Source organism: Lepidochelys kempii, chromosome 26 (assembly GCF_965140285.1).
Source record: "Lepidochelys kempii isolate rLepKem1 chromosome 26, rLepKem1.hap1, whole genome shotgun sequence".
NCBI lineage: Eukaryota > Metazoa > Chordata > Testudines > Cheloniidae > Lepidochelys > Lepidochelys kempii.
In genome coordinates this window covers 6,344,386-6,368,534 of record NC_136405.1, presented here as the reverse complement: position 1 = coordinate 6,368,534, position 24,149 = coordinate 6,344,386, and the positions used below count along the sequence as shown (strand labels likewise).

Here is a 24,149-nt window from a genome sequence, read left to right as displayed (position 1 = left end):
CTCCCTAACTTCCCCTAGAGTTTCAGCTGGATATGGGATTCCATTACTACCGCACCTAAAATTATTTTGTAATGCTGCTGGTGCAAAGCAGCTGCCATGTTCCACCCCAGAGGTGGCCACATTTTATTAGGCATGGGACTCCCTCCCAAATGGGAGTGCTGTGAGATTTAATGGATTCGTATTTGTTCGGCACTTCCGATGTACAAAGGGCTAGAGATATGCTGAGTTTTTTATTATTATTATTATTTATTATTATTTTATTAATGTCCAGATTATAAAGCACTCTGGGATCTTTCAGGGTGAAATAAAATGTATGATAGGGTGATTATTTGGATTGTGCACCCCCGTGTTCAGTGAACAGTAAAACAGATGATTAGTGGACGTGGCAGAAGTGCTGATCCTCTAGGTGCACAAGGAAGAAGAAGAAACACAGGAGAAGCTAGAGTTTGTGGTTTACTCAAAGACACACACATTGCTAGAGGAGTGCATGTTGTTAGTGGAGCATTTCAGGAGCGGGAGCAGCAAAGGTAGACTCCGTGGAGCCCGTTTGGCTAGAATCCTCCTGCCTATGGGCTTGTCTACACGGCGAGTTACTGGGCGGCCAAGCCACGGTGTGATTCTACAGCGCCCCCGCTTGCCACGCAGGAACACCCCATGGGGACACTGTTACACATACTGCAAGTCCGAGAGTGTGGCTGAACTTAGTCAGCCAAAGCATGCTCCAGGACTTTCACTGCGCTGTGGCAGCATCCACGTGGATATTACTGCGTGGCTAGCTGATGCGTAGGAGATTCACAGTCCAGCTTGCCACTCAGTAACTCGTCATGTAGACAAACCCTATGATTTGCCCATATCTGATTCCCTCTCTGAGGTTGATGCTTGGATGGGCACTCACTATAGATAATATTCTTGAGATTAAGGCACAGAGCTGGGAGTCTGGAGTTCTCCTGTTAGCTTGGCCACAGACTCACTCTATGGTGTTGCAAAGGACACTTCACCTCCCCATCTCTCTGTAAAGCGGGGGCTGATAAATTGTGGATAAATTGGAGAGAGTCCAGCGAAGGGCAACAAAAATGATTAGGGGTCTAGAACACATGACTTATGAGGAGAGGCTGAGGGAGCTGGGATTGTTTATCCTGCAGAAGAGAATGAGGGGGGATTTGATAGCTGCTTTCAACTACCTGAAAGGGGGTTCCAAAGAGGATGGCTCTAGACTGTTCTCAATGGTAGCAGATGACAGAACGAGGAGTAATGGTCTCAAGTTGCAGTGGGGGAGGTTTAGATTGGATATTAGGAAAAACTTTTTCACTAAGAGGGTGGTGAAACACTGGAATGCGTTACCTAGGGAGGTGGTAGAATCTCCTTCCTTAGAGGTTTTTAAGGTCAGGCTTGACATGGGATGATTTAACTGAGAATTGGTCCTGCTTCGAGCAGGGGGTTGGACTAGATGACCTTCTGGGGTCCCTTCCAACCCTGATATTCTATGATTCTATGATCATCCTTCCCTACCTTGCGAGGAGGATTCATTAATGTCTCTAAAGCACTTTGAGATCTGTGTACATTAACTGTATAGTTAGTTGTCTTGTCTGTGAAGACCCATTGCAGAAATAAGATTTGCTTGGATTCAGAAACAGTTCTGATCAGTCCCTGCTAATTCCTGACTGATACTACAAGAACAAGGGGAGAGCATCACCAAATGAGCTTAGTAGCTGCTAAATGTGTAGAACAAATTCTATACAAATATACCGCAAGAAAAGACCATTACAGTTGGAAAATGAGGCATTCAAAAGTCAGGCAATGATGTTAAGTTGGCCTGCCCAGCCTTAACTCTGCCTCTTGTATGTCTGAATTATGATACAACCTCTTGTGTGTCTGAGTTATGATACAACCTTTAATTACATGATCACGTGCTATCTTTCTGCATACCCCTGCTTCATTTCAGGCCTGACCCAGAATCCAGTGAAGTCACTGGGAATCTTTCCATTGACTTTTAACGAGCATTGCATTTGGCTCTCAGGTCACCCTTTAGAGAGTGGGTGAGGCAAGGGTGTGTAGTGAATTCGTCTGCAGTCCTGAGACACCATCTAGTCAGCAGAAATGTCCACTCTTTTCAGATACTCAGGCATGCCCAGTGTCCATGCTGGGAGGGTCAGTTTCATTGTTTAACACAACCCAGTACACGTGCTAAAAGTACAGCTTTTCACCCTGATAACTTGGCCAAATCAAATCTGATTTTCACCAGACCAGCGTAAGGCATATTTACTACCTGTGGACTATGAATCTGCCAAATATAAAGTTTTCATCACCTTCCACTAAGATGCTGGAGCCATTTTAAAGACATACGTTCTTAGCAAAAAAATTGCATATTTTTCACTCCTTTGGTGCCTGTAAATGGGTCAGCCTTTCTTTTTTTCTTTTAGTAAACTTTCACACACACAAAATTACTCCTTGATCAACAGCAAACATGCCAAATTTCAGCCAGATAGGTGAAACTCTGAGAAAGTTACAAACAACTATAAATAATGGGCATGTGTAAGCAACCTTAACTATAGGCTTGGTTACACCTACCTCTTATTAGAAAAGGATTTATTGCTTCATACAGCTCATGGTCAACCTGAAAAACTTGCTGCCCTAGGAGGTTATTGAGTCAAATACTGAGGCTGGATTTTTTTCTTTTAATAGAGGGAGGATTTTATTATTCTATGGTAATGAGTAATCAAATCTCATGCCCCAGGGCATCAGCTGACCAACACAGGATCCGGAAGGAAGTTATGCCCATGCATAGAGCACTGTATATTTAGCCCGGTGTATTATGGGTGGTTTAACACATTCTTCTTAGGCATCAAGCATTGTTCATTGTAGAGGCAGGGTACTAGCCTTGATGGGGCTGGCGTAGTAGATCCAGCAGCCAAGCTTTTTGAAGGAGATAAGTGATTTGGGGAACTTTAATGTTTACTTGCCGAACTTGGGACACATTAAGTAGCAGCTGGCAGATCCTCGGAGGACGTGAATGGTTGTAGCTCGGTCAATGAAAATCTGCAGCTAGGTGCTCAGCCCTGAAGCTGTCCCTTTAACGTGTCTTAGGCTGGGCACTTCCAAAATCACTAGGCACTTTTGAAATCCTTGGTCAAGGTTCCTATGTATATATTATAGCAAATAAAGAATGTAACCTCTTCAGTGTTCCTGCCTAGTGTAGCTAGTGTATGGAGCCAGATACCCTTTCAGTGCAGTCCCATGCAGCTTGGCAGCAGCAAAGAGGTTAAAGGAGGCTCCTTGCAGATATCCATGACTCCTAGCCAGACTGGTTCCTGGGAGCTCTGCAACATCCTGTGAACAAATAACGCCAGCAGCAAAGGACTGTGAAGCCACCCAAACCCCGTCATGTGGAACAGCACAGCCGTCTCCAGAGAACACTGGGGAATTCAGTGCTTCCCAGGAGCTGCTCTGCCCTTTCCTCCATTAAGCCTAGGCGCTGGCATGCTAACAGATTAACAATAAGCCTGCCGCCTGGCCATAGTGGGATGCAGGACTGAATGGAGCATAGCGAGATCCTACAGAGAAGAGCACGAGGCTCTTGAACAGCCGATTAATCTCCTGTCATTTACATTCATTAAAACCAATCACTCAAGATGCAGCAAAGCCAAGTAATTAGCGACAGGCAGAAAGTTCTCCTAAAGTTGCCAGGCATCTAAGAGGATAAGATAGGTCTGGTCTAGGGTGACCACACGTCCCAATATTATCGGGACCATCCCAATATTAGGGGCTTTGTCTTATATACGCAGCTATTCCCCCCCAGAAAAAAAAAAGTGTCATGATTTTTTACACTTGCTATCGGGTCACCCTAGTCTGGTTATTCTACCTGCAGCACTCAATTCTGAACTGGCTGTGCATTTCCTATCTTCACCAAAGGTCTAAATCTCTCCCCCTCCTTTCCCCCCTCCCACTCGGCAAATGGTGTAAATCAGGAATAGCTTCACTGGAGTCACAATGATGTAAAACCAGTGTGAGAAGAGAGCCGGCCCCGCTGTGTTCCTTTATCCTCATTGGTTTGTGGTTTTTAGTGGCACCAGCCCACAGCATTGAAGAATCATAAGTCTGGCCTCTGAAAATTATGCAATTGGCTTTAAAATTGTGTGATTTTTTAAAATACATTTTGGGATTTTTTTATTTGCCTCCAGGTTTTGAGCCTTTAGGGCTCACCTGGGCCATGGTTTCTAGATTTTCTCTGCAGCCACCAGAGCTAGAAAATTGTTTTTTGAAATAAAAGCCAAGATTCTCACGGACACATGTGGCTTCAGGAGCTGGGACTTTACAAATAACAGCAAGGACTGTGAGACTTGCAATAATATCAGGACAGTTGGCAATGCTGTTTTTATTTCCTTGAGTGGATGTGTGTGTTTGTTTGTTTTTGTTTAAAAGTCTCATTGGGTTAGTGGTTAAAGTACAAGAGATGAAGGACCAAATATCTAGGGGAGAGGGCACTGAGTTAGGAAGCAAAAGGTCTTTTTTTTTTCTTTCTGGCTATGCCACAGACTCACTGTGTAACCCTGGGACAGTGGCTATCTGTGCCTCAGTTTCTCTGTCTGTAAAATGGGGGTAATGACACTTACTCATCTGTGTAAATCACTTTGAGATCTACAGGTGAAAAGTGCTATTCGTAGATTCCAAAGCCAGAAGGCACCATTGCGATCATCTAGTCAGGCTTACTGTATAACACAGGCCAGAGAACATCCCCAAAATAATTCCTCGAGCAGGTCTTTCAGAAAAACATCCAATCTTGTCAGTGATATTTGTTCCCCATGCAGGTGCTTATAGACTGATCAAAACTCCTCTTAACCTTCTCTTTGTTAAGCTAAGTTGATTGAGCTCCTTGCGTCTATCACTGTAAGGCATGTTTTCTAATCATTCTTGTGGCTCTTCTCTGAACGCTCTCCAATTTAAACAACATTCTTCTTGAATTGTGGGCACCAGAACTGGACGCATTATTCCAGCAGCAGTCTCACCAGTGCCAAATACAGAGGTATAATAACCTCTCTACTCCTGTTGGAGATTTCCCTGTTTATGCATCCAAGGATTGCATTAGCCCTTTCGGCCACAGCATTGCTCTGGGAGCTCATGTTCAGCTGATTATCCACTGTGACCCCCAAATCTTTGTCAGAATCACTGCTTCCCAGTATAGAGTCTCCCATCCTGTAAGTATGGCCTGCATTCTCTGTTCCTAGATGTATACATTTATATTTAGTCATATTAACACACACATTGTTTGCTTGTGCCGTTTACCAAGCAATCCAGATTGCTCTGTATCAGTGACTTGTTCTCATCATTATTTACCATTCCCTCAATTTTTGTGACATCTGCAAACTTTATCAGTGATGATTTTATGTTTTCTTCCAGGTCATTAATAAAAATGTTAAAGAGCTTAGGGCCAAGAACGGATCCCTGCAGGACCCTACTAGAAACACACTCATTTGATGACGATTCCCTTTTTACAATTACATTTTAAGACCTATCAGTTAGCCAGGCTTTAATCCATTTAATGTGTGCCATGTTAATTTCATATCTTCCTAGTTTTTTAATCAAAATGACATGTAGTACCAAGTCAAATGCCTTACAGAAATGTAAGTATATTACATCAACACTGTTACCTTTATCTACCAAACTTGTAATCTCATCAAAAGAAAATAACAAGTGAGTTTGACAGGATCTATTTACCATAAACCCAAATTTATTGGCATTAATTACATTACCCTCCTTTAATTCTTTATTAATTAAGTCCTGTATTACCTGCTCCATTATCTTGCCAAGATTGATGTCATACTGACAGGCCTGTAATTATCCAAGTAATCCCATTTATCCTTTTTAAACAGTGGCACAACATTAGTTTTCTTCCACTCTTCTGAAACTTCCCAGGTGTTCCAAGACTTATTGAAAATCAGTGGTCCAGTGAGCTTCTCATCCAGCTCTTTTAAAACTCTTGGATGAAGTTATCTGGACCTGCTAATTTTAAAATGTTTCACTTTAGTAGCTGCTGCTTAGCATCCTCCTGAGATACAAAGTGGATTGAAAAGTGTGTTACCATATGATTTGACTACATCATCTGTTTTTGCCCAAATATAGAACAGAAATATTTATTGAACACCTGTGCCTTTTCTGCATTATTACTAATTCTGTCATTTCATATCATATTATTAATTCTATCCTATATCATCGTTGCACTGATTAGGCCTCAACTGGAGTACTGTGTCCAGTTCTGGGTGCCACATTTCAGGAAAGTTGTGGACAAATTAGAGAAAGTCCAGAGAAGAACAACAAAAATGATTAAAGGTGTAGAAAACATGACCTGTGAGGCAAGATTTTAAAAATTTGGTTTGTTTAGTTTGGAGAAGAGGAGGCTGAGAGGGAATATGATAACAGTTTTCAAGTACATAAAAGGTTGTTACAAGGAGGAGGGAGAAAAAATATTCTCGTTAACCTCTGAGGATAGGACAAGAAGCAATGGGCTTAAATTGCAGCAAGGGCGGTTTAGGTTGGACATTAGGAAAAACTTCCTAACTGTCATGGCGGTTAAGCAGTGGAATAAATTGCCTAGGGAGGATGTGGAATCTCCGTCACCTGAGATTTTTAAAAGCAGGTTAGACAAACAACTGTCAAGGATTGTCTAGATAATACTTAGTCCTGCCATGAGTGCAGGGGACTGGACTAGATGACCTCTTGAGGTCCTTACCAGTCCTACAATCTTACAATTCTATTATTTCCATCTAGTAAAGGACCAGTACCATTGTTAGGATTCTTTTTGTTCCTAATATGCTTCTTATTGTTCTTAACTCTGCTGGCCATATATTTCCCTTTATGTCCCTTTGCTTCCCTTATCAATTTTCTACAATGCCTAGCTTCTGATGTATATTCATTACTATCAATTTCCCCTTTCTTCCATTTGTTTTATATATACAGTATACCATATTTAATAGCTGCCTTCACTTCCTCTCTAAACCAGGTCTGTTTTTTAACCAATGTGACCTTCTTTCTCAGCTGTGGGATGGTGGCTTTTGGTGCATCTAGTAAAGTGTTCTTAAACAAGTCCCAATTATCATTCACATTTTTCTAATTAAATTCTTCCTCTCAGCTGATTTGGCTCATAATTGTTTTCTGTTTTGTGAAATTGGCCCTTTTAAAGTACCAAATATATATATCCCTGGTCTGGACACAATATTTTTTCACATTATGAATGTGATCAAGTTATGGTCACTTGTAACTAAGCTATCATTAATGTTTTGTTCTGTGATTAGTTCCTCTTTATCTGCCAAGACAAAGTCTAATATAGAATTCCCCCATATTGGATGCAACACACACTTTGAGGTAGGAAATTGTCAGCTATAACATTTCAAAATTCCAAGGATGTTTTAGTATTGGCAGCATGAGACCTCTGTCCCCCATAATCACACAGCTTTTTTTCCTTACCCATTACAGATAGGTGGGTAAGGAGCTTGTCATTCTGTTCGCTAGTGTGATTTGGTTATCTGTCGCAGGCATGAGCTAATACCCCAGCTTGTGCTTTATCTGTTAGGATATCGATCCATAAGCATTCAAGATCATTTTCTTCTGAGTTATCAGTGACTCGGAAACAGGTAATGCCATTTTTGACATTAATGCCTCCCCCCTTTTGTCCCCTAGATCCTTCCGAAATAGATTCTAACCATTGCTCTTAACATTCCAGTCATGGGAATCATCCCACCAGGTCTCAGGAATACCAACTAGATCAAATTTATGCTCATAATTGAGCAATTCCAATTCCTCTTGTTTGTTACCCAGGCTCCAGCATTGGTGTATAGACAATTAAAGAATTTCTTAAGAACATAAGAACAGCCATACTGGTCAGACCAAAGGTCTATTTAGTCCAGTATCCTGTCTTCCAACAGTGGCCAATGCCAGGTGCCCCAGAGGGAATGAACAGAACAGGGAATCATCAAGTGATCTATCCTCTATCATCCATTCACAGCCTCTGGCAAACAGAGGCTAGGGACCCCATCCCGGCTAATAGCCATTGGTGGGCCTATGCTCTATGAACTTTTCTAGTTCTTTTTTGAACCCTATTATAGTCTTGGCCTTCCAATTGTACCTTTTCCAGTTCCAATATATCTTTTTTGAGATGGGGCAACCACATCTGTATGCAGTACTCCAGATGTGGATAAAGCATGGATTTATATAGAGGCAATATGATATTTTCTGTCTTCTTATCTATCCCTTTCTTAATGATTCCCAACATTCTGGTCACTTTTTTGCTACCGCTGCACATCGAGTGGATGTTTTCAGAGAACTAGCCACAATAACTCCAAGATCTCTTTCTTGAGTGGTAACTGCTAATTTAGACCCCATCATTTTATATGTAGATTTGGGATGATGTTTTCCAATGTGCATTACATTGCATTTATCAGCATTGAATTTCATCTGCCATTTTATTGCCCAGTCACCCAGTTTTGTGAGATCCTTTTGTAGCTCTTCACTATCTGCCTGGGACTTGACTAGCTTGAGTAGTTTTGGATCGTCCGCAAATTTTGCCAACTCAGTCCTCCTGCTGTGCATCATCCCAGCCACACAGCTCATCTCCAGAAGCAGAGACTCCTAAATCGAGTCTCTGTACCCTTTGGTTCCTTGATTCAGTTTGTTCCCAACACCTCGATTTTGTGCTGAGGGCTCATATCTTTCCTCTTTTTACCCTCCACTTTTGTTATTAGTTTAACGCCCTCCTGCCAGCCTGTCTCCAACATATGCAGACTGCCGGGAGTTCTGGAGACTCCACAGGAAGAGAGATCATAAATATTATGGGCTAGATCTCTCAGTGAGTGTAAATCAGCCTAATTCTGCGGCAGTCAATGAAGCAAGGCCAGTTCACACCAACTATGATATCTGGTTCAACATGCCTCAGAAATTGGTGCGTCTGGGGCTGCCCCCTGCTCATTCTCACAGCTGAATCCACCCCGGTGAGTGTGCAGATAATTTGTCCAGCTCTAGAGAGTGAGCATGGCAAGGCCCCACCCCACCTGGTAGCTCCAAGATCCAGCACAAGGAGTCTGCCCCAGCAGGGTGAGAACTGCTGCTGGGGCAGGGCGAAATCAGCTATTTGTTGTGGTAACTACAGGAGGCAAATTGTCTGCAGACTTTGGCGGGGACTCTTACAACAAGCTCTCTGCCTATCCGAGTTGCTGGTTACCGGCGTCAGCCTCTTGCATCAGATGCCCACCAGGGATGGGAGCGACTGAAAGAACAGTGCCAAGGCAGAGAGACTGCTGTGTCATTGTTTCCTCTAGCTCCTTGAGGGGATAGGCATTAGTCTTTGTAGCTCCTAAGGGACATCTGCTCCTTTGCATCTTCTCCAGTGCAGCCAGCCAGCCTGTCATCTACCTGACTCATGCTTCAGCGTCTTTTTCTTCTGATAAATTAAATTCCAGAAGAGATCCTGTAGGGAAAAATTTTTTTGAAAATGCAACTCCTGTGAGCTCGAGGTTGTAGCAGGGGGCTGGGACAGATGGGATCTAATAAGGAGTTTGCTGTAGTGATTGGAGAGGCGGACAAGGAGTTTGGATTCTTGGGTTCTATCCCCAGCTCTCTCCTGGACTCTCTGTGTGACTTTGGGCAGTCTCTGGGTATTTCTACCCTGCAAAAAACCCTGCAGCAGCGAGCCTCAGAGCCCAGGTCTACAGGTGCAGGGCTTGTACTATAGAGCTAAAATAGCCATGGAGACTCGGGCTGGAGCTTGGACTCTGAAGCCTACTCCCGCCTGCATGGCTATTTTGAGTGCCCAAATCTGTCGACTTGCTGCCATGGGCTTTTTGCAGGGCAGTCGTACCCTAGGTCTGCTTCAAAGGCTCTCCAAGTACTTTAATACTGTAATTAAGTCTCATATCATTCCCTAGGGCAGGTCAGTGTTAATGTCCCAGCTAAGGCCTGGAGGAGTTAAATGACTTGCCTAAGGTCCCACAGCAAGTTTGGGAACAGAACCAAAAACCTACGTGCCTGCTCCAGACACTAGATCAACTTCCCTCCCAGAGCCAGGAATAGAACCCAAGAGTAGATCTGGCTGGGAAACGGTTTCCCATCCTGTGAAAACCTTCCCGATTCCAAACTTTTCCTCATTCTGCATCAGGATGAAAGGCAGGATTTTGTGAAAAGCCACAGCAAGAGAGACCCCCAGTCCTCATCAGGATGTGACCCAAGTTCGAGTCCCTGCATCTGCCATGTGAGTGCCCTAACTGCAGGGTCCTAGGGCCAATCTCTCTCTCTACCCAGTGAATGTCTAATTATTCAAGCAAAGAGAAGCAGCTACAACAGAAAAGACGGAGAGATAACCACCCCAGAATACTCTGCAGCTCGGTGGTTAGGCAGGGGTGCTGGTGCTGGGGGTGCTGTCGCACCTCCTGCCTTGAAGTGGATTCCCATCACATACAGGGCTCGCAGTTTGGTTCGATGGCTTTCAGCACTCCCACTATACACACTGTTCCAACATCCCTGAGTTCGGGCACTCACCGGCGCTGTGGGAAACCCAGGTTTAATTCCTGTTCTGAATCAGACAGGAGACTTGACCATGTATCTTCCACGTTCCACATGAGCTAATCACTGGTCTTGCCCACTCTCTCTGGTTTTGACCAGAAAAGCCATCCTGGACCAGAGACACCTTCCTGATGAAAGTTTCATCGGAAATGATACTTTTCCATGAAAAGTTTCAGTTCCAACAAGTCGCCATATGCTGACCCACACCCAATGGAAAATTTCCAGCTCGCTCTCCCCAGGAGTCCTGATGTCCAGCCTCTCTCAACCCCGCTGTGACTAGTAGACCCCTACTCTTTCTCAAGGCTCGGAATAGAACCCAAGGAGTCCTGACTCTGCAGCCCCTCTGCTTTAACCTATTGTTCATACTCCTCCAGATAGCCAAGATTTAGTAGTGCCCGAGTGAAAAGCCAAAATGAGTGGCCATCTGCATGGGCTATATATAGGATCCCAAACCCAAGTCAGTGAGTGATGGGATAGTAACCAAGTTCCAGCTTCCACCGGGCAACCTACAGCCTCTGAGCATCTGGGAGTCTCTCCCTCCCTTGCTATGTGCAGACAGCAGGGCCACTGTGAGCATGAAGGTGTGCTGGGCTTTAAACGGAGTCCTGTAATGTTTCTGTTTGTTTGTATCACTTGCTGACATAACATCAGGTTACGCAATGTTACGCTAGGAGCCCTGCCAGGACCTTGTTTTCCTATTCACAATCTCAGATTTTTTCCTACCTGGTTTGATCTGATCCAGCATCACCCCTGGCAACTCCTGTCAGATGTACACCAGTCTATACTGTCTGGCAGCACCCGTCCATGCTGCAGATTTGCCACATCAAGCTGACCACACTGCTTATCACACGCGCTCCCTTTGGGGACTTTGTCAAATGTTAAATGATCCTGGGACATTCAGTGTTCAGCCAGCCACTTGCAAGGGTCAGGAAGGGGTACCCTGACCCCCCAAAAATGTATTTCTCTTTAGCACCAGGGATGGCCCTGGCCAGAGATGGGACACTGCATGGGGGTGGGTCAGGGCTCTGAGGTGGCACCGAGCATTCTCTCCCCCAGGTGCTTGGCTGGTTCTTCCTCACATGCTCAGGGTCTAACTGATCCCCAGAAGGGGGTCAGGAAGGAATTTTCCCTCAGGCCAGATTGGCAGTGATGCTGGGGTGGGCGGGGGAATTTCACCTTCCTCTGCGGCATGTAACGGCAGGTCACTTGTCAGGGTTATCTGGGTATCTCTCGCTTAACCATTTCCCTGCCGCTGTGGGGGCCTTCAGCACTGGTGCACCTCGGTCCCTCCTGTTCTCTGCCTGTGGCACATCATAGCCTAGTCTCCTGTGGGCTCTTAAGTTTTGGTCTCATTTCAGTGGTTGGGTTTAGCGTGCGGGTGTTGGGTGGGGCTGGTGGCCTGTGATATACAGAAGGTCACACTGGATGAGCTGGTGGTCTCTTCTGACCTTAAACTCTATGACTCTGTGCAGGGTCGGAGGGATTAGATTATAACTGGTAACCGTTGCCAATTGTCAATTTCTTCCTCCACCCATAATTCACTGGAAAAATGCTGGAACTCCGCCAGAAAAGGAAAGCGTTTTGATGTTTTTCTTAAATATTGCATGTGTGTTTGAGTCCCTAGCAAAGAATTTGGTATTTCACAATGCTTAAAACTGAAATGCGAACCCATTATTATGAAATAACATGATTCTGTACATTACATTTATGATTCTGTCATGAATCTCAACTGCCATGCTCAGATAGGGCCCAATTTCTGCCCCCACCTCCACTCTGCTGCTCACGTGGTTTCATCCCTTATCCCATGAACAGTTACATTCATATTAGGATTGTCTTCTGGTTAAAGGGGCTGGACTGGGATTTGGGAAATCAGGTGTCAGTGGCCAGCTTTGGCACAGACTCCCTAGGTGACATCTGGACAACTCATGTAATCCCTTTGCAAAATGGGGGTACCCCACCTCTCTCCCCCCTTTTGTCTATCTCAACTAGTTAAATCATTCTTTGGGGCAGGGACTGTGTGTACAGTGTGTGTACAGTGGGGCTCTGAGCTTGATTGGGGGCCCCCCATGGCATTACTCTAATACACAGAGTCATGACAGGGTAGCAGAATTGGACCCTGAATGTATAATGGCCAATAACCATCTCTGTGTGTGTGTGCGTGTGTGTCCGAGAGAGAGAGAGAGAGAATTTTCTTAGAGTGCAAACGTTTATGTTGATAAAGATGGAGGAGTTATTTGGAAAGCAGTGTCCGTTAGTCCTCAAAATTTAAAAATGTGAAAATAGATTTCAGCCTTCAGAGCCTAAATATAGGTCAGAGGGGAAGGGGGAGAAGGGACAGCGGGAAGCAGAGAGTCTCCCCAAGGAAAACAGAAAAAAAATTCTGCAAAACTTTGTGTAAATTCTTTCCCTGTTGTTGCAGAGCTCCGCCAGGCCCTCCCTGGGCACTAGAATAGCATTGCACGCTACATAGTACAGTGCAGTTAGCAGCAGCAAGCACAGGGAGCATAAACGTTGATGTGAGTAGCATTGACCAGAGGCTGTTCTGTCTGTATGCCTAGCTAGCTAGCTAGCTCTCTTCATCTGATCTAGTCTCTCTTTTCTACAGGACGTATTTTTAATGCAGCTATCCCTACGTGGTATCTGAGCATCTGTTTGGGTGTTATCTCACAACTGGAGCTGAAGGAGAACGTTTGCAGGAGTCCAGAATTGAGGTCTGGTACCATTCCAGAGAAAGGGACTGGTTGTGAAATTCAAGCCTAGATCTGGATCCAAACTGCCCCAGAGCTTAAGGCATTTGGATTTGGGCTTTGGGTTCAGATCAGACTTGGAGAGAATTCCTACAGGAAAATGTACTACCCTTTTGGTGAGTGTTTGGCACTGCATTAGCTATGGCATAGGGTTGGAGAGCTGAATCTGTCCTGCTAAGCTGCCCTCCGCAGCAGAATCCCTGCATTCTCTAGGAGCAATTAAGGAACCGGGATGCTTGTCTGCCTGGCACACAGGACTCTGGGCAAGACCTTGAGAATCGTCAGCCTGGTGCAGAACTGGGGCTGATGAATGGGGGATCAGCCCAATGCTAGTGCAGAGAGCAACAGAGGAAAGGGTTCTGAACGGCAGGAAATCATAACTTCCCTTGCTCCTGCCTGCAAGGAGGGGGCTCAGCAGCACCAGATTAGCTCAGCCTTTGAAGGGAATCCCTCGGGTGGCTTTAGCCTCCCAAGATTTCCCTTCTCTCTCTCTTTCTCCAACTCCCCCTCCCTGCTTTGGTGTCCAGTTAGGTTTGAGTCATCCTAAGGGACCGGAGCATCTGTATGCAATTCCCACATCCAGCCTTATCAACCGCAATGCAAAAGGGCCTGTTTAATTGTCTCCTCTGAGCGAGGGGCAGGGTCTGTGACACTGGCAATGATTCTGGGTCTGAGAGGGGAGAACCCGCAACTCAGAGAGACCCGGGAGAGGTAGAGAGGAGACCCTGGAAAGCTGTGTGTGTGTGTCAATGAGTGCAGAGCCAGGTCAGCTGGAACCTGAATGTTGGTCCCTCCCCTCTGGCATGATACAGAAAATGAACTGTATAAATCAAATGAATAAAGCATCGGATGATTTCCAGACCCCACCAGAAGTTATGGAGCTATAGTTTTGCTGGTGGTTGGGAGTTCTGTGGCTAGAGCAAGGGTCAGGACTCATGGCTCTGGATGGGGAGTGTCATCCAGTGCAGCAGTTCTCAAACTATGAGTTGGGACTCCAAAGTGGGTCGCAACCCCGTTTCAATGGGGTCGCCAGGGCTGGTTTAGACTTGCTGGGGCCTGGGACTCCCATCCTAATGCTGAGATTTATCTAACTCGAGATGAGCTCCAGCCATAAAACCCAAACCTGCATCTGGATTTTGAAACTCCAGAGTTTTGGAATATTCAGAGCTGGGGTTTTGGTCTGCCCATCTCTACAATGGACCTCCTATAGTCCACAAAATTGGGCTGAAAATATCACTAGACCAGGCTTTGTCTCATGATGCTTCCAGGCTTCATGGGCCAGAAGCAGAAAGTGCAGAGGGGTTTAAAAATGAAAATTATCGGGAGGAGAAAAAACAACTACCATTTAATATTTATATTACAGTAGCAGCCAAAGGCCTCAATCAAGATCAGTGCCCCCATTGTATTAGGTGATACGCATATGTAGACACATTCCCTGCCCCAAACTGTTTACAGTCTAAGATGACAAGGACATAGAGCTGAGGGAGGGGGGAGGTGAGACGGATAAATCAAATAGATACAATGTTGCTAGGCATCCATATAGTTGCAATTCTTTTCTTTTAACGGCACTTTTCAAGCCTCGGGTTTGTTTGGAGAAAGCTTGGTTCTTAGCCCATGTCAGCTGGTTTATCCCTCCTTAGACTTTCCCCTGTGCTAGTGAGAGCCAATTCATAAATCCTGGCTTCGTTATAAAGATAACAAAGAGGGAGAATAATAAATCTGGCCTCCTGCGTGTGCCAGTTCTGAAGCCGCCTCTCCCCTTTGAGCTAGCGTACCCAAAGCGAGCAGTGCAGGAAGCACCTTGTTTGTTTGGGGATTAACTTCCCCAGTTTACTAATTGTTCTTTAATCATATCAGCCTACTGTAGAGACAGCACCCAGCATCTCCAGCATGAACTCAGAGCCTTCCAGTGCAGAAAGCCGTTCAACTAGCAGGCCAAGCAGCTGCAAATGCCAGGAGCAAGCAGCTGCACTCCATCCTGCTGTCCCTCCTTGCAGAGAGCCCTTCTTGTTTACTAGTATTCCAGCTGTTGGCTCGGGGCAGGGTGGAGAGGGGGAAGGGAGAAGGAGTTATATCTGGGAGTGAATAACAAGCCAGCCCTGTTCTTATTCACAAACCTCAGTCCAATCAGTCATCTGTTTGTCCTGGTCTCCTGCCAGCTATTGTGTTGATTCCCACACCCACTTTCCCTAACCCTGAGTCCCTGCCTTAGTGATTTTCTCTCTCCACCGCTCCCCTTCCCAGTCCCCTCCTCCCCCTTCCTCAGATGGGATCAGACATGTTCTAGAAAAGATTTATGAAGGGGAAAACAAAATATGACTCATTCAATGTGGAGCGGACTTCACCAAGGGCCCAAGCAGACCTACCTCAGAGCCTCAATGCTCCCCTGCCATTTGCGGGACAGTGCGCTGGAATGACCTGCAATGTAATGAACTCCTCTGCATGGCAAAGAGCCGCTCTGGACAATATGCTGGTCTCCTGCCATGCAGAGGAGTTTTGGAAGCTCGGAAGGGGGTTGTGTTTTATTCATTCATATTGTCCAGGAGCGCCAGCCAAATCCCATCCGGCATTTGCAGAAGGCGTCTCAGGTGTCGCAGTGGGTTACGGCTCCATAAATGGGCTATGACAGCATCCTCCTCTCTTTTTTCAGTAGAATTATCATTAAACAGTAAGTTCTTCGGGCTGGGAACTTTTTCTTTGCCGGATGTTTGTACAGCTCCTAGCACCATCAGGTCCTGATTCCTGTATTGCCGTCACACCCGAAAGGCCCAATTGAGATCAGGGATGCATGGTGGTCGGTGCTGCACAAACAGCTGGAAGGGAAGACGGTACCAGCTCTGGAAAGTTAGCAGTCAAAAGAGCCAAGACAGACTAAGAAATTATTTTTATCCCCATTCTACTGATGGGGAAATGAGGCACAAGGAGATTTAGGGCCAGACTTTGAGAGGAGCTCAGGGACAGTGTTTCAAGGGCTCAGCACCCCCCATTTCAAAGGAGCTCAGTTCCCATTTAAGTACCTAAACAAGGGCCCAGTGTCCCAAAGTGCTCAGCAGCCAGCGACTCCTGTTCTGACACTGGTGGTCAGATTTTCAAGAGAGCCCAGCACCCAACAGGCTGAGCTTTATGGAAAATCGGGCCCTACGTGACTTCAACCAAGAATTGAACTTAGATCTCCCGAGTCCAACACCAATGCCTAAATAATAAGACGCCCCCAGACTTTCCTTGACTGGGGTCCCCGGATAGTCCATACAAACGGTAACTTATCGAGCTGGTGTCCCTTTGGGGTTTATATGCCCCGGAACAACATCACTGGTTTCCTCCAGCCCCTCTCCTCCACAGTCTGAGCGGCATGGAGGGTGGGAATTTTTAGCTCTCCCCTTACAAGCCACAGACCACATCCTCGGGAGGAAAAAAGGACGTTAAGCTCAAATGGTGTCATTAAGAAATATTAATGCTCTCATAAAAAGGTATTTAATAAACATGGCAGCACATCAGCGTCCATTAGCTCAGCCCATGCTAGGGATCCACCGAGGCTGTGCGGCAGTACGTGGAACACCATGGGCAGTTACAGCTCAGCGGCCTCCAAGCACACGGCATGTAGCCAGAGCTATTAAACTAACATTGTCACATCCCGGGTGGCCTTGCTGCCCCAGAGCCCCGCATCTCCGTTCAGCCCGGCGCCTCCGCCTCTCTCGCGCTCTCAGCTGTTCCAGCCGGCGCTGGGAAAATAGGTCTCTCCAAAGCTCTGTGCAACGGTGATAGCCCAGCCCCTGGGGGGGCCTGCTCATCGCAGATTGTTACAGAGATTTTACAAAGCAGCTGGGGCCGCACTAGACACCCCCCGACTCCGGGGGAGTTTGGAGCCCGATGGGAACGTGCTGCCGGGCTGTGCCTGAGAGATGGCCAAAGGACCCAGGAGTGCCTAAACCGATGGGATTTAGGCTCCTAAATCCCCGAGACTCTTCTTAAAATTGTGCCCCCTGGCTCAGTTAAGTCTCCAGACTTCAGCCAAAGTAACTGCACTGAGAACAAGCAGCCGCTGGGGAGTAACCCTGGCTCAGGGCATGCGTGCTTAGCCCTGTACCTTAGCCCTTGTTGAACCTGCAGATGAAACCACCTGGGTCAGCGGCGTTCGAGCAGGGCTTCCATAACCAGGGTAACTTTTGTCTCCTGAGGGCCACATCAAAGACTAACCCCTCCCTACCAGCTCTCCCCTCATGCTCCCAGCCACAGATATGTACACACATGCATACTCCAGCACACCCAGTGACAGCCTGTAGCATGATTTATAATACCATCCGGAGAGAGGTCTGGGGAAGGCAGTCCCCACAGAGGCTGCTCAGAGAAACACACTCGGGCTCTGCTGGCAGCAGACACGGTAGATTGTACAGCAGACGTGGTTTCACAAAGGTTGGGCGGTGGAGGCCCCGAGGAAGTGGAGCAAAGTTGAGTTGTGTCTACCCAGTTTGCAGGCCACTCTCCGGAGAGCAGATTCATGTCTCAGAGGACCTCGTAGTGATGGCAGTGGAGAAGACCTGGGGCCAATTTGCCAACAAAATCCCCAGCAGGACTGATTCTGTCTTGCCCCTGGTGCAGCAGGAGCTCAGGGTTCAATCCATGCTCAGTATTAGTGGTGAGATGAACTCTGAGGCCTTTGAAGCATGGTGAACCTCTAGGACTGCCTTGGGGATTTCCAAAACTACTGCGAGTTCAGGAACCTCGGTGTCCCTGTAGCGTAAATCTATGAGGTCACTGGGTTTTGTTTTTTCCAAAAGGCTGCTGAACTGAGAACTAACAGGTGCCACCCCAGCTAATGGGGAGCCTGTTCTATTTACAAAGGGCAGAGGAACTTCCCCGAACGCTCTCCTGTGACAAAGCCCAGCTGGCACAGGTGGGGACCCTGCATATAGTTTTTATTTTGTCCTCATAGTTTCCTTCTCCTCCTCTCCGCTGCCTAATCTAACAATCGCCTTGGATTATTTTAGCACTTTCCTTCTCTGCTCCTTTCCCACTGGTTGCCCCACTGCAGCAGGGAGATGCATCCACATGCCAACGCTCAAAGGATTGAGGCAGGCGTGACCAAGACTCCATCATTCCTTAACCCCTCAACCCCAGCTGGGACCATTACTTTGCACTGGGCGGGGGCGGGTATCGATGAGAGCCCCTGTATTTGTGGGCACAGAGGTGCGCTCCTGGGGACTGAAGGAGACCAGCCGTTACTTAGCATGGTACTTTTCTCTAGTGTAGACAAGGCCAGAGTCCCACTCAGGTGAGACATAAACCGACTAACATTTGAGCCTGTCAAACATTCAAAGCCACAATGCTGGCATGGGCAAAGTGGCACATCCCCACTCGGTATCTCCGGAGTCACTGTGCGTCAGCGTGATTCCATTGGTACAAGTGAAGTTACGGCGGGGCGGGGAGGGTTTCCTCCTCTGATGAGACGAGCTCTTTGATCGAGGTCACAAGAAAATGAATGAGCTGAGAGGTAAAGGAAGCACTTTGATTTGGATGTCCCCATTAGGTAACTAGACTTCATGGAGTTATAAAGCAGATGGGGGTGGTGGATGACCGAACAGTAGCTGGCAATCCCAATAGCAGTGTCAGGGCCAGCTCTAGACAGCGCTAGCCTCCTAGGCAAATAATGTTCTTCATTCCCTTCCCTCCAGAATTCTCAAAGTGGGACCTCCGTGTTTGTCCTTCCCTCTGCTCCCCCATTAACTCTTCCCTTTCGCCAGACCACCTGCATCTCCCTCTCCCAAACTGCCTCATCTCTCTCCTCTCCCTCTCAATTTCGGCATCTGTCTCTGGCTTCCACTCTCCCTGGCAGTGCTGGGTAATTTGTCCTTCATATGGATCTGTCCTCAGGTTAGGAGACCAGCTTTTGCACACCTGGCCTATTATCTTCAACCTCTGTTTGCAGATGGGCAGACGGAGGCCCAGAGCTATGAAGTCACTGGCTCCCATAGATCATTCACAATAGAACTCAGAGGCTGGACTCTTCTGTTCCACCACGAGACACCTCTTCCTCCTCCCCAGAGAGCAGGCCGAGTTCTCTGTTGTGCTGCACCACGTGTAGTCCCTGGCAGTGGGTCGGTGAAAAGTGCCTCAGTGCAATAAACAGCAGCCCTTGACAAGGTGGAAATAGAAAGATAAGGAGCAGGGCAGGGGGGTATCAAGCCGAAGCTGTCTAGTTAATTTTGCTGGGCTCATTTCCATTCAGGAGCACTCCACGCACCGGATGCATAGCGCTAAACCAACACCTCGAAGCATGAATCTCTGCAGGATGCCACCGTACCCCCAGGGAACAGCTGGTGCCCTTTAGTCAATTACCTTTTGTTAACTGAAAACATCAATGGATTCCCACTGCATTCAGAAAAGGAGTACTTGTGGCACCTTAGAGACTAACCAATTTATTTGAGCATGAGCTTTCGTGAGCTACAGCTCACTTCATCGGATGCATCATCATCACTTCATCAGGCAGTGCTGCCTTTGGAGCACTGAGCACCTTCCTCCCCAGCGAATGACAACTGACAGCTCTCACGCTGCAGCCTTCGACCAGCCGCAGCTTCGCTCTGTGCCAAAGTGAGAAGGAGGCACCTGGAACTTCTTTCCAAGTTAGGAACAGGTGGGAAGCCAGACTCCCACCTCCGCCTGCCCTGCACGGGGGAGAAAGTGATTGATTCTTCCCAGCAAATGGGAAGAGGTGGGTGAAGAGATTAACTCATCTCTCCTGCACTTGTAGAAATGTGCTGCTGACCCTGCGCTCCGGTGGGGTCAGGAGGAGCTGGCAACCCGGCCCTCGCAGATTCCAGAGTGGGCAGGCAGTTTGCAGTCTGTAATTGAAGTACAAGAAAGCTGCCTATGTCATTGCTGGGCCCCATTCATCTAATGGAGCGGAGGTGGCTGGGGACTGCCGTCCTCCTGGGGCTGAAAAGCCTGGAGCTGGCCTTCTTGACGTCCTCCAAAAGCACGCAGGTGTCCCACTGAGGAATCCAGCCAGGCAGCCCAGCTAATAAAAGCTGCCCAGGGCAATTGGGGCTGGGTTTGACCCCAGGGGCAGATATGACTCCCCAAAGACTTCAGGCAGGCTCTCCCCACAAACAGAGCAGTGCTGCTCGTTTCCATGAGGATAGGCAGCCAATGAATCAGCAGCCCAGAATGCCTTGGAGGTGCCAGGAGCAGCATCCTTTACTCCACGCTGGCATGAGAGGCCCCCAGGCCAGATTCTGCCCCCCATCACACTGCTGCAAACCCAGAGCAACTCTGACAATTCACGCCGATCGGACACTGGCGTGACGAAGAGCAGAATTTGCTCCTTTGCTTTTAAATCTTGCCTTCTCTCTGCCTCTTTTATAACAAACAGCTATTGTAAAGTGCTCTTCCCCGCACCGCTAGCCCCAACCCCACCGGGCTTTTCCTCTTCTCCCTTCTCAATCAGAGCCTGATCCTCAGATCCAGGGTACGCTAGGATGTGGCCAGATTCCACCGCACCTGGGATCCTGCACTGGCCAGGCAGCCCATACTGTCCTTATTTTACAGAGAGGGAGGAGGCTGGCCTGGATTCACACAACAAGCTGTGGCAGATGCAGGAGCAGAACGCTGCTCCCCTCACTCCCAGTCCCATGTGCTGCAATCAAAAGACCAACCCTCTTCCGAAACATAAATGGCCTCAATTCCTGGCATAGAAGACACCACGCTAACGGTGGCTGGAGGGTGTCCCAGCTCTGAACTGGGCGGGGCCGCACTCTGAGTGTGGTCCTAGAACCAGTTTCAACTCGAAACGTATCCCATTATAGACCCTTAGCCACTAACATCTGTTTGTTCAGTGTCATGCTGTTGCTCCGGCCCTTAAGAAATCGCTGCCGAGGTGGGACCCTCACTCTCAGGGTCCCAGCCCCAGGCGACTGCCACCAACGACCGCTTTCCCTGCTTTGCCTTTGGGCAAAGCACCACAGGTATCTTGTGTCCTGACTCTGTGCCTAGCTCCAGGTGGCCTCACCTGAGCAGTCTGCTGAGTCAGAGAGGCTTGGTCTTTCCTGAAGTCGGCCATAGTTCACTTAAATCGAGCATCAGAGTTTTTAATGGCAGATCAGAGCATTAAAAAAAAATCAGAATTTCCATGGAATGCTCAGCACAGTCCTTTAAATCCCCACCACCACCACCACCACCACGTTCTTGCGTGGGTTTGGAAGAGAGGCTGAGATAAGAGTTATCCAAGAAGTGAAATTCATCCCAAAGAAACTGAGGCCGGGGGAACACTCCTGCCATCCAAGAATATTTGAGCATTGTTCTGGCGAGATAAACTGCTCCGTGCATTGGCAGACTGCGGCATGCAGAACTCCCCTCACACCTTCATGCGGGACCCATCGCTTCTTTCTTTTGATGGGCAAGTAAAATATTAGGCCAAGATTTTCAAAAGCGATGGGTGATTTTCAGTGCTTCAGGATTTGTTTTGGGGGAAGGGAACTTGACACACCCCCAAGGGGCAGTATTCAGTTCTGAGCACCCACTCTCTGAAAACCAGGCCCCTTCCATCGCTCGTCACTTTTGAAAATCTTAGTCATTAGTTTCTTTATCATGAGCGTGATGGAAAGGGAGGGTGAGGAAATTCTGTGCTGTGGCTGGTAAAATTTCATTGGGCTCTGCAAAGCTAATGCACAGAAACTGAGAGGATGTTTGCATTACAATGAACTTTACTATGCAACATGAATCTTGGTCGATGTTCTTATCACCAAGTGACTCAATGAAGATATGGCTTCTATTATTCTTGGAAAGGGTGACGCTTGATCCAGCAATTCTGGGAGTCAGATGCATTCTATCTGATGCTCCTTTAATTGCTAATTAATTACTGCTAGGGCAGGTCAAGACTAAGGTGCATGGGCAGAGCTGGGTGCCTGTGGGCAGGCAGGCCTGGAATAACGGGGGCTGTTCCGGATGAGCATTCACACACATTGGCAGGGTAGGAGGGATAGGACTAGAATAGCAGTGGGTATTACGGTTCCAGACTGGGGTGCACTGGCAGAGTTGAGTGGGGGACTAGTCGGGGGTGCTGCAGGTCAGGAGTGAGGTGCATTGGCAGACCTGTCGAGGGATGTTTGCACGGCATTGGCTTGTGCTATGCTTGGCTCTCCCCATCTGTTAGTGCTGTTTGTTGATTTGCAGCATGTGAGTTCTGCCCGACTGTATTTTGGTCTCAACAAAACCTTATTAGAATTCTCCATAAGTGCTGCAGCAGGAGGAGGTGAGAGAGAGACTGTGATGGGGTGGTAAAGTCCAGGCGAGCTAGGGCATTGAATTGCGCCATAACTAAATTGTCCTAGGCTCTCTCACAAGGTTTGAGAAATGCTCATTCTTGACTGTCCCCGGATATAACCGCAGGCATTGCACCGGATGCACAAAGGCTTGCATCATAGATTTCCTTTTCAGGTACCTGGGACCTGCCTACATCCCCTAACCATGCTAAAGCTTTGGACAAGGCTTTTGCAAAGGCCACGAACATGGTATAGATCCATTCTAGTCTACAAATGAGAACAGCATGGTATAGGCTGGTTCCCTGACATTCCTGGTGGGGAGTGTAATGCACATATTGCCTTAGGGAATCAAAGAGTGAGTAAGCGACAGAGAGAAATTCTCTGGATCCATCAGGGGAAGAAAATCAAAGAGCCTTCGGCTGGGAATTGCTTTGGGAAGCTCCGAAGCTTTTGGTGAATCTGCATCTATTCATAATTCACTCATTGTGGGCTGATTAGAATACAGCAGGCCAGATTCTCAGATGGTGTAAATCAGCATGGCCTCATTGTCTTCAATAGGCCAGACTCTCAGATGGTGTAAATTGGCAGGGCTTCATTGACTTAAATGGAAGCATGACAGTTTACACCAGCTGAGGATCTGTCTCAGCAGCTGTAAATTGCACCTGTCAGGTTTTGTAGGCATCTCTGATTCCTCACCTTCGTTCCCTACACTCCAGCCTATGTGCTTTCCAAAGACACTGTGACCTTCCTGCCATCACAGGGATATTAATTAACTTCTGCCTGAATATCTGTGCACAGGATGGTGTCAGGGCTTTTAGAGAGAGCTTTTGTAGCCTTCCCAGCACCCTGTGGCCCAGATAACAGGTCCAATATGATCCGTCTGACAGGCCCTGTGTGCTGGCTTCAAGAGCACAGTGACAACACAGCCTGCGATTCAGGGGAACTCTACAGTGCATTGGCTGCCGGGCACAAAGTCACTGACACTTTTAAAATATAAATTAACAAGCAAAATATAGGCCCTGGCACATTCTCTCCCCGCCCTTCCCCTGCTTACCCAGGGAAAGGAATGACATCTGTCAGGAGAGGTTTGGAGAAGGTGAAGATGAAGGAAACAAACTCAGTTCAGGAAACTTTCCGGCTAAACTCAAGCGAGGCAATGTCCGGGAGGTGCTCTGTGCTGAGAGGCAGCGCCGCGAGGGAGGCTGCAGCGAGCTGTACTGTGCTAACATTAAACACCTGGGGGCAGGTTCCCCAAGGTACCAATGGCACTTACTGACTTTCAGTGGGAGCTGGGCACCTAACTGCCCCTTGTGCCTTTGAGACCCTCCCCCTGGATGGGTAAGTCTGACAGTGGCTACGCATGTAGTGAGCTGGGGCCCCGCTTCCTGTCTCAAAACTTGCTTCCTTTATGGTCATCCCCACCCCAATCCCCACCTTCTGGCTCATCCACCTGCTGTCTCTTGTCAGAACCTAGACTGTGAGCTCTGTGGGGCAGGGACTGTCTTTTTACTGCCTGTCTGTACAGCACCTAGTGCAGTGGGGTCCTGATCCTAGGCCCCTCTACAACGCAAATAATTAGGTCCGGTGAGCAACTGCGTATTCT

At 47.5% G+C, this 24,149-nt stretch overlaps 1 protein-coding gene across 1 annotated transcript in view; it reads left to right on the top strand.

The window, feature by feature from the left end:
- PEBP4 (phosphatidylethanolamine binding protein 4) overlaps window positions 1–24,149 on the top strand; it is a 202,840-nt gene that overhangs the window by 141,956 nt on the left and 36,735 nt on the right. The window lies entirely within an intron of this gene.